This window comes from Bubalus bubalis, chromosome 4 (genome assembly GCF_019923935.1).
Source record: "Bubalus bubalis isolate 160015118507 breed Murrah chromosome 4, NDDB_SH_1, whole genome shotgun sequence".
NCBI lineage: Eukaryota > Metazoa > Chordata > Mammalia > Artiodactyla > Bovidae > Bubalus > Bubalus bubalis.
In genome coordinates, this window is record NC_059160.1 from 75,598,998 (window position 1) to 75,610,419 (window position 11,422).

An 11,422-nucleotide genomic window follows, 5' to 3' on the forward strand; every position below is an offset into this window, starting at 1 on the left:
AGAGACTGAACTGAACTGAACTGACTGAAAATGACAGTTCTGAAGGACTGTCCTATTTTGTAGAATTGAGGGAGGGAAGAAGGGCTGAATGTAAAACTTCATTTCTGTTTCTACTCACAACACTAATGAGATCAAAACCAGTGGCTTTTCTACACCAAACTCTTCTCCAATTCTTTGTAGACACCAACTGTATGTCTTCCAATTCAATATAATTCTGATGCTATGTGCCTGAAGTTAGCATCAGAATTCATAGGGTAAAGGGCTCAGTCCCAGAAGACTGTCCCCATTTCAGATGCTAATCCCAAGCAGTAGGTTCCCAGGTCATCCACAGTTCCTGTCCTACTTGGCAACAAACTGAATTTTCCATGTCTTCCCTCAGGTTCAGTAATTTGCTTAAACAGCTTATAGAACTCAGGGAAACACATTTACCACTTTATTGTACAAGATACAACTCAGATAAACAACAAGGTCTTACTGTATAGCACAGGGAACTATATCCAATATCTTGTAATTAACTATAGTGGAAAAGAATCTGAAGGTTCTTATATATATATAAGTAACTGAATCACTTTGCTGTACACCTGAAACTAAAAAAAAAGTTGTAAATCAACTATAAAAAAGTGATACAACATACAACTCAGGAACAGTGAAGCAGAAGAGATGCAGAGGGCAAGGTATGTAGCAAGGAGCAGAGAGCTTCCAAGCCTTCTCCAGACATGCCATAGTCCCAGCATGTGAATGTGTTCACCACCTGGACACTTCAAACACATGTGATTAGGATTGTTCTGGAGGTTTCATTTGGTAGTCATGATTGAATAAAATGTTGGCCATTAGTGATTAACTCAATCTCCAGTCACTCTCCCCTCCCTTGAGGTGGGGAGGTGGAGCTGAAAGTTCCAATCCTCTAATCACTCAGTCAGTTTCCCTGGCAAAAAGCTCCCGTCCTTAGCGGATTTTAAAAAATCACTTCATTAACCTAAACTTATTTCTGGTAGGAAGGGGCTTGTTGTGAATAACAAAATATACTACTTCCACCTTTATTGCTCTAAGAGCTATTTCAGGAACCGGGGACAAAAACTAAATACTATAACAAAAGATGGTCCTTCACCTCTTATCACTTAGGAAATTACAAGAGTTTTAGGAGCTCTGTGCCAGAAACTGGGGAGGAAGACCAAATATATATTTCTTATTATGTCACAAGAGCCCAGTAAGGGGAGGACGTCTTCTGGGATGTGCACAGCTGGAGCGCTGGTTCAGGAAGGACTTCCTTCCACTCGAGGTGCGTGCATCATCTCTGCTCTCTACCAGTGTTGAGGTCATCCTTAGACTAGAAAGAGCAACTTGGTGGGCAGTCCAGTCAGGACACTATGTGTAAACAGAAGAAAGTGGGAAAGTCAGCCAGGAGGAGAGGAGAGACTGATAAGCTTCAGATGGCAGAGTGAAAATTAATGAACAGAAACTTCATTTAAAATGGAGTTGGAACTTCAATAAAACAAAACAAAATGGAGTTGCGAGTCCAGAAAGGGGAGCTCTTATGTCTTATCAATTGACCGTAACTGCAGACCCAAATGGCAACCCACTCCAGTATTCTTGCCTGGAGAATCCAGGGATGGGGGAGCCTGGTGGGCTGCCGTCTATGGGGTCGCACAGAGTCGGACACGACTGAAGCGACTTAGCAGCAGCAGCAGCAGACCCAACAGGAAAATATATTCTTTGCAACTTCAGTAGAAAGTTACTGTTTCACAACACAGCAGGAGGAAGAATAATTTCTCCTTACCTGGCAAAAGCTTAGTCAATGAGACATTATCACAGCTCAGCCAATGAAGAGCCACTACATTTTGAACTCTCAGGGTCCTCCAACGGATTCTTTGTTGTAACAGCTCCTCCCAACTCTTCTTTCTCCTGCCAATTATATCCTGGTTAAAGGAGGACATATTGTTAAAGAATCTGTATTAGTTTCCTATTGCTGTTGTAACAAACTACCACAAACTTAGTGGCTTAAAAGAACAGAAATTTACTATTTTCTGGGGGTCTGAAGGCTGAAAAGAGGTGAAATAAAGGGTGTGCATTCATTCTGGAAGCTCTGGAGGCTACCTGTATTCCTTGGCTTGCAGCCCTTTACCCTGTCTCCAAAGCCAGGAGTGTAGCATCTCCAATCTCTCTCTCTTTTGATTTAACTCAAAATAGTCAATTAGACATACAAACATAAAAAGAATGAACAAATATCTGTAGATCTCTATAATCCAATAATCCCTTTACAGAAATTACTGAAACTGAAGTCGCTCAGTCATGTCCGACTCTTTGCGACCCCATGGACACCAGGCTCCTCTGTCCATGGGATTTTCTAGGCAAGACTACTGGAGTGGGTTTCCATTTCCTTCTCAGAAATTACTAACTAGACCATAAATCAAATTCCCAATCATTTCTCTTACCAATGGGGAAAGACTTATTGGCCATAAACAAATTAAAACACAAAATTCATAGAAATACAATTAAAATTAAACATAACACAGTAAGCAAATTTCAGCCAGCTTTGTTGGGTGAATCCATTGGGCATCCCATGAAGACCTTCAAACTGTTAAGAGGATAATTTCAAAATGGTAAAATTCTGACTCTCACTTTATCCTTTGCATAAAGGATAGACATATGTATAGATAAGGAATATTGAAATGAATTTAAAAGTGGATACAGAACTGACTTTTTCACAGTAGGGTAGTACTGCCCCTCCACCAGATAGACTTTAGCTGCCTGCCTTTAGTCAAGAATTATTTGCATAGCTATTGCTTTGCTACAACATACAGAGTTATAAAATAGCCCAGTCACATTCTTGGAGATTCCAGCACTCCACTGAAAGGCTATCCAGTAGTCCTTTTTGCTGATTTCAACTAAATATTTCCTTTCGGTCTTACTAACTCAATTCATCAACAGTAGTACATTTTTACAAAATTAGAGGCAGATGTCATTAAATGTGTAGATTACAGTCATACCACATGGATCTAATGCTTGGGGTCCGTCATTTTTAGCTGTGCGGCCTTGGGAAAGTGACTAAGTCAGGCATCAGCAAACAATAGCCTAATGGTCAAATCCAACCAATTGCCTGTTTCTGTATAGCCCTTTCTAAATGATTAATGAATTCAAAGAAGAATGATATTTTATGACACATAAAAATCCAAACAAGAATAGTATTTTATGACACATGAAAATTATACAAAATTTAAATTTGGGGGCCTATAAAAAAGTTGTATTAAAATACAACTTTATTCATTTGTTTACATATTGTCTACGGCTGCTTTCATGTTTTAAAAAGAAAAGCACAGGCTCAAAACAGAGTCACGTATGCTAGGCCACACATTAACCCAGAGCTTAATAACTAATCTAAGTGAAGCTCCAACTTCCCCCAGAAATGTACTTTTAACCAGTCCATCAGGAATCTTCTGGTTAGCACCAATAAGGTAATCTTTCTCATGAAAGTGAAAGTGTTAGTCACTCAGTCCTATCTGACTCTTTGCGACCCCATGGACTGTATATAGCCTGCCAGGCTCCTCTGTCCACAGAATTCTCCAGGCAAGAATACTGGAGTAGGGGGGCTTCCCTGGTAGCTCAGTGGTACAGAATCTACCTGCCAATGCAGGAGACTGAAGTTTAATTCCTCGTTGGGGAAGATCCCACTTGCCACGGAGCAACTAAGCCTGTGTACCACAACCACTGAGCCTGTGTTCTACAGCCCAGGAACCACAACTACTGAGCCCATGTGCTGCAACTACTAAGCCCTTGAGCCCTAGAGCCCGTGCTCTGCAACAGGAGAAGCCACTGCAATGAGAAGCCTGTGCAGTACGATGAAGAGTAGCTCCCGCTCACTCCATCTGGAGAAAAACCCAAGCAGCAGCAAAGACCCACAATAGTCAAAACAAACAAATAAAATAAAATAAAATAAAAATAGAGTAGGTAGCTGTTCCCTTCTCCAGGGGTTCTTCCCAATCCAGGAATGAAACACCGGTCTCTTGCACTGCAGGAGGATTCTTTACCATCTTAGCCACCAGGAAAGTCCTCTCTATCCCCTAAAGGAAGATGAGCTAACTCAACTACTAAGACTTTGTTTTACCAAAAGGAAGAGGACCTAATCTGAAATAATTCTTTTTTCTGTTTATGACTTCCTTGTCCTGCCTTTAAAACTCTTTCCCTTCCCATACCCCTTTGGAGCTCTCCTTTACTTGGTAGGTGGGATGCTACCTGATTCATGAATATTTAACAAAGCCCATCAGATCTTTAAAACTTATTTTAAAAGTTTTGTTTTTAGGACAGATTTGGTGACAGCAGTGAGATATGAAGTGAATGTCTGATGGCATTTGGGACAACAAGAAATGCAGCCATGGTACCCGTGAACCTGAGTTCATTATCCTTCTCATCACTTTCAAAAGCTGTGGGTAAGTTTCTCTCTTTGTATTGAGCTTCCAATCTAACTGGCTTTTCAACCCATTCCCTATTTTTCTAGAATCACTAGTTCTACAATCAGAGCCCCTGGTAGTTCGAGCCATAATTGCCCATTTGATTGGAAATTCCCAGCCCTTGATTCTGTTCCCAGATTCCTGAGAACTGCAGGTAGCAGCTGCGATTCCTCATTTATTTGGAATCAGTTTGCAACTTTCATTTGAGGCCTGCTTATTCAATCCTTTCTTCCAGTCCCAGGTTCCATGTTGGGAATTGTTCATGGTGCACACAGACCCTTCTTCTTGGCCAAACTTTGGTAAAGTGCACATATTTGTTTGTCTTGTATAGGTAAAGGCCAGCTAAAAGAGATTGGATCTTTAATTCTAAAGAAGCAAGCATGCTACCTTCCAGCACACCTGTTTATTTTATGTCCAAGAGCTATAATCCTGGAAGCTGTAAATATCCACAAAAATAGGAAAAATATTATTAAAACAACCTATAATTACAATGGCCATTTTGGGGAATGCTCCAATTAGATAAAATCATTCATTTAGGAAGTGCATTTGAAAGTACAGTTTCCTGAATTAAACAGAATGGGATACCTATTTGAATTGGGATAGAGAAACTTCCAAAAGTCTTCAAGATCCAAAGTAGCTTCATATAAGACTTGTTAAAATAGGTTAACAAAAAATTAAAAATAAAAGAAGTGCCTAAAATAAAAGACAACAGGACTAACATGACACTGCTCCCCTCTATCCTTTGCCTCACGTTTTATGATTGCCTCACAATTTATAATTTATATATTTAAAATATATTTTAAAAATTTATATATTTTCTGTCTGAACTGCCTTTCCACTCTGAAGAGACTGCTAAACAGAACTAAATGGATTACTTTAAATAGTCACTTTTTAAACTAAAAATACTTTTATTAATAAAACAGTTACTTTTTAAACTAAAAATACTTTTATTAAACAGTTATTTTTTAAGATAAAAATACCTGAGGTTGCAGACAAACCACCTCAGGTATCTTTCTCCCCTTGGTCAAAGACTGAACTAAGGATCATAGTTAAGAAATTTCCTAAACCTATGGAGGATCCCCAGAAGGTTTTTGGTTTTGTTTTTGTTTTTATGAATTTAGACTCCTAATCGGGGCCTACAATCCTAGGAGGCCAGAACTTTATCAGCTTGTGCATGTGTTCATAGGACCTGGTAAAGCCCAAAATCATGAATGCAGGAAACGAAATGGCAAACCCTGAGAATGATATTCAAGACCCTTGACCATAAGAAGTTCACAAAAGAGCAACTGACCTTGTATAAGCCATTCCTAGAGTCTCGCTCGCCTGAACTGATTGGTCTATTATTCAGTCATGCAAACAAAAGAAAGGTGGATCTGTGGCAGATTTTTAGAAGCCCTAAAATCTTCACTTAGAAGCCCTCTTTCTGGGGTATTCCAGGTTCCCTAATAAGTAGGGTCATCTAACATGCTCTAGTTGCCTATTTGTAAATGGTTATCACCTGAGATTAGTGGACTGATTTTTTTTTAAAGGCAGAAAATAGGATGGGGTGGGGGGCAGTCTGACTGAGTTCATGATCATAGCTGAGAATTTATTTAAATATTTATTTTTATTCAATTATTTATTTGACTGTGCCAGATCTTAGTTGTAGTACATGAGATCTTTAGTTGAGGTATGTGGGATCTAGTTCCCAGACCAGGGATAGAACCCAGGCCCCCTGCACTGGGAGCATAGAGTCTTAGCCACTAGACCACCAGGTAAGTCCCATAGCCAAGTATTTTGAAAGGATCTTAGAGGAAGACCATAAACAAAAATCTGCCAAGCTGTTGGCCTTACAGTTATTACAGCTACAAGGCTAGAGATCTAAGATAATACTTCAGCCTCTTATGTTACACACTTGTAGGGGTCCACCATCAAAATGCTGGCCTAAGGACCTTTGTCTCATTTGAAATCAACCGAGACACTAGACAAAGGATTATGCTCCAAGGTCTTACGCAAATTCTTCATCTTTAGTGCCCCCATATCTGCTCCCAAGGGAGCGCCCCCATTTGACTTGTTCCCAGAGTTGATGGGACTCCAAGAGATTCTCCAGCAAACTGCAAACTATTACCAGCAGCTTCCTATTAAAATTAATGGGAAACCTTGCTTAATTCTAGTTAATATTGAAGTTACACTTTCGACTTTAAACCCCACTCTTATATGCCAACAAATCTCTCAGAGTGGGAAAAAATAGCAAATGATTCCTTGTACCAGCCCCTACAACACATAAATCTCACTGGTTAGGAAAACTAATGAATGGGGATGGAAATTTGTCTAGGATTTAAGCACTATTAACAAGATGGTTTTTCCCAGTTTCTCAGTTGTTTCATACCCAAACATCCTTTTGTCCTAAGTCCTGCTGCTGCTGCTAAGTCACTCAGTCGTGTCCGACTCTGTGCGACCCCATGGACTGCAGCCCACCAGGCTCCTCCATCCATGGGATCTTCCAGGCAAGAACACTGGAGTGGGGTGCCATTGCCTTCTCCGTGTCCTAAGTCCTACCAGACTCAAAATGGTTCACTGTCGTAGACCTTTGTTCAGTCTTTTGCAGCATTCTTAGGTCCCAACAACCAAAATCTATTTTCTTTTACTGGGAAAAACTGTTACCAAACTGAACTTGGGTCCTCTTGCTCATGAGAAGCAAAGCCAAGCTACTAACAACAGATTATAATGAAGGAAATTACATTTATTGCAAGGAGAACAGGTGGCTCATTCTCAAAAGACTCAATTCCCCAATGGCTTTCAGGGGAGGGTTTTTTAAAAGGCAACTTTTGGGGTGAGGGTTTACAGCTCATGGACTTTCTTCTGACTCTTCATGGACTGCTCTGTGGTAACAGTCTTAATCATCAATTATGGTTCCAATCAGCCTGGGGTCTATGTGCTATGGTCACAATGAGTCACTATCCTTAACCTGGGTGACGGTCTTAGTTTCTACAGAGCAACTCAAAGGTATGTATCTGATTAGTATATACATACTTTAAGCGAACTAGGTAGGACTCTGTTTTATCACTGAACTCTTGCCTAGGCTATCATTACTTGTTTAAATGGCTTTTCCTTCATCTCTGCCTTCTCTCATTTCCTTAATTAGCAACTGCTTGAGTCTGCTTGTTGAATCTCAGGGAAGGCCTAGTAGACTAAAGCCTTTTTCTACAAGCAAGAGCTAGGGGACAGAAATTGGCCTTTGTACCTAGAAAGTATCCTACTCATTTTAAACCCCCACCCTTTTCTTTGATGCCCCCCAATTCTGAGGGAAACAAAGGCAAGACAAGAAAGGGAATAAAGCACCATAAAAAGGAACGAAACAGTGCCATTTGCAGCAACGTGGATGGACCTAGAGATGATCACACTAAGTGAAGTAAGTCAGACAGAGAAAGACAAATATCATATGATATCACTTATATGTGGTATATAAAAAAAAAATGATACAAATGAACTTACATACAAATCAGAAATAGACTCACAGAAATAGAAAACAAATTTATGGTTACCAAAGGGGAAAGGGGAGGGGAAGGGGGAGGGATAAATTAGGAGTTTGGGATTAATATATACACATACTGTACACAAAATAGATAATAACCAACAAGGACCTACTGTATATCACAGGGAACTATAATCAATATTTTGTAATAGCCTAGAGGGCAAAGATTCTGAAAAAGAATAGATATGGATATATATATACACACACATATATATAACTGGATCATTTTTATTGTAAACTTGAAACTTATACAACATTGTAAATTAACTACACTTCAATTTTAAAAAAAGAAAAAAAATAGAACAAAGTAACTCAGCAAGAGAACTCTATGTCAGGGGAACTGGGGTTCACAATCAGTAATATACCTAGACGGTAATATACCTTGTGCCTCAGGGATTCACTAAAGCGCCTTCTTATTTCTCCCTACTCCCCAAGATGTAAGCTTCCAGTTCCCTGGAAATCAATCCTTTTACAATATTAGATGACCTTTTATTGTGCTAAATTACCAAAGAGGCATTCATAAAAGATTAGCTGAAAAGCTACATAAAGTTACTAAGGAAAAATTGTAATTCTCTCTAGATACTGCTCATTAAGTAGGTCATAACCTAAGCACTGAAGAAATCCAGCTATCTCAAAAAAGGATTAAGCTAATTTAAGAATTTCCTAGACACACAAATAAGCAAGAGTTTCATGGATTAACAAACTTGGTTGGTTATTGCGGCTATGGGTTCCTAATTTTTCTCTATTAATTTCCCCACTCTAGGAACTTAACTAAATTTTCAGCCTTTGAACCCCTTATTTGGGAAGATAAACACAGGCAGGCTTTTATAAGACTAAAACAAGCTCTGCAAGAACCACTGCCTTGGGCTTCCTAATGATTAAAAACATTTCACCTTATTTGTGCATGAGAGAGAGAACCAGGCTCTGGAAATGCTCATGCAAAGACATGGTAATAAACACAGGCCAACTGCATATTGTAGAATGCACTTGAGTCAGTCATTCCTTCCTGTTGTTGGAAGTTAGTAGAAGCCTCAGCAGACCTAACCCTTGGAGATTATGTTTACTTAACAGCCTCCTCACTGCAGTCCAGAGTGGTCTTAACTCTAAATTGACACATTTCTCTGCAAGCAGGTTTAACCTCTTATGAGATTCTTCCGCTTTCACTTCCTAATAGCCATCTTAAATGTCGCAACATTCTTAAAAAAAAAAAACAAACAGATTTTATTTTGTATTGGGTATAGCTGATGAGCAATGTTGTGCCAGTTTCAGGTGAACAGCAAAGGGACTCAGCCCATAGGAATACATGCATCCATTCTCACCCAAACTCCCCTCCCATCCAGGCTGCCACAGAACATTGAGCAAAGTTCCTTGCTGGTTATCCATTGTAAATAGAGCAGTGTGTACTGTGTTAAATGTTGCAATGTTCTCAATCCTGCTACTTCACTTCTACCCTACAAAGGTGAGCCCCATGACTGTGAGAAAATAACAATGTCCCTTTTTGTGACACTGCGTTCTGATTTACAAGACATCCCTTTAACCAATCCTGAGTTAATCCTGTTTGTTGATGGGACATCCTGTAGAAATGACTATGGAAATTTCCAAGCTGATTATGCTATTACTATCCAACATGAACCACTTGAAAGAGAAAGCCTCCCACGTGCTGGATCAGCTCAATAAGCAGATGCCCTTACCAGAGCACCTCAGCAGCTATCTGAGGACGCACTGTTAGTATTTATACTGACAGCTGTATGTCTTTGGGGTCATCCATGATTTGGGGAGGTTATGGAAACAAAAGAGTTTTCCTACCTCCTCTGGGACCCCAATCCACAGTGGGCCACAAGCAGATGAGCTTCTTACGGCTATTTTCTTCTCTTCTGAAATTGCTGCCTTCAAAACTGACTCGTACTAAAAGGCCTGAACCTAAGTGAGTATCAAGGGAAAGTCCTCGTGACTTTCATGTGAGGGCAGCAGCAACGAAGTCTATAAAGATTATGGCTCTGGTGGATGAAGTCCATCGCACCTCTGCAGAATGACCCCTTGTGGCCAGACTTTTGCCTTCCGGAAGTCCTGGTAACATGGCAACAGTCTGCTCCTGAATCAGAGAAATTAAGATGGGCGAACAGTGGTTATAAATCAAATGAACTGTCAGGACTATGGGAAACCCAAAATGGCCACTTGTTTTATTCTGACCCCTCGGAGATCCCATTTTTCAGCTTTTGCTTTCCACTGCCCATCACAGCGTATTTGAGATAACTCGATCTGTGAACAGACATTGGTGGGGAGACTTTGATAAAACTGCAAAAGTAGTAACATTTAGCATGTCAGGTCCATAATCCTGGAAAAAAACTAGGTCTCAGACCTCCTTCCTTTGGACCCTATGAGTATCTGTGGCTGGACTTTATTCAGTTGCCACTTAGCATGGTTGATCAATATATTGTTATTATGTGGGTGTTTTTAAAATGGACCCTTCCTCTGGCACAAGGCTGATGCCCTAATGGTGGCAAAGAAACTATTAGAAAATGTATTTTCCACCTGGGATAGACTTCCACTACCTCCAGTGACTGAGGTACCCAATTCACAGGACAAATCATACGAACCTTAATGAAAGCCTTGCAAACTTTTTGGAATTATATTGTCTCTAGCACAATTAATCGGAGAAGGCAATGGCACCCCACTACGGTACTCTTGCCTGGAAAATCCCATGGATGGAGGAGCCTGGTAGGCTGCAGTCCATGGGATCGCTAAGAGTCGGACATGACTGAGCGACTTTGCTTTCACTTTTCACTTTCATGCATTGGAGAAGGAAATGGCAACCCACTCCAGTATTCTTGCCTGGAGAATCCCAGGGACGGGGGAGCCTGTTGGGCTGCCGTCTATGGGGTCTCACAGAGTCGGATACGACTGAAGTGACTTAGCAGCAGCAGCAGCAGCACAATTAATCATCAGGCAAGGTCAAAAGAAAGCTACTGGACTTCTTTGGCCTAAGGTAATACCTCTGGACTTGCCAACTGTATGCAGTATCCCTCTGGAAAACATAAATTCATATCTCCACCTGTGATAGTCAGCAGTAGACCATTAGTATGCAACTTTCTACTGACTCCTTGCTGCCTCATGCTAGTATGACCAGCTGTTGCTACCAAGTCGCTTCAGTTGTGTCTGACTCTGTGCAACCCCATAGATGGCAGCCCACCAGGCTTCCCCGTCCCTGGGATTTTCCAGGCAAGAGTTCTGGAGTGGGTTGCCATTGCCTTCTCTGAGTATGACCAGCTACTGTAAGTCTTATGCTAAAGCTTGTCATCGACAGGCTGAAGTGGCTTTCCCAGATCCCAATTCAAAGAATACTATTGGTCACAGTCTGGAGTCTGGTGACTAGGTATTCTGGAAACATCATAAGAAGACAGCCCTCTCGTCCCATTGGAAGGAACCTTACCAAATGTTCTGACCACTGACTGTGCCTCAAAAC

The 11,422-nt window shown here is 40.6% G+C and overlaps 1 long non-coding RNA gene across 1 annotated transcript; it reads right to left on the minus strand.

Moving 5' to 3' along the window:
- Positions 1 to 418: 418 nt before the first annotated feature.
- Positions 419 to 5,858, minus strand: LOC123465687. The gene is made up of 3 exons (XR_006640955.1): positions 5,737 to 5,858; positions 1,778 to 1,916; positions 419 to 1,365 (listed from the first exon to the last, which is right to left on the minus strand). It is a non-coding gene; the product is annotated as an uncharacterized LOC123465687 (long non-coding RNA).
- Positions 5,859 to 11,422: the final 5,564 nt, after the last annotated feature.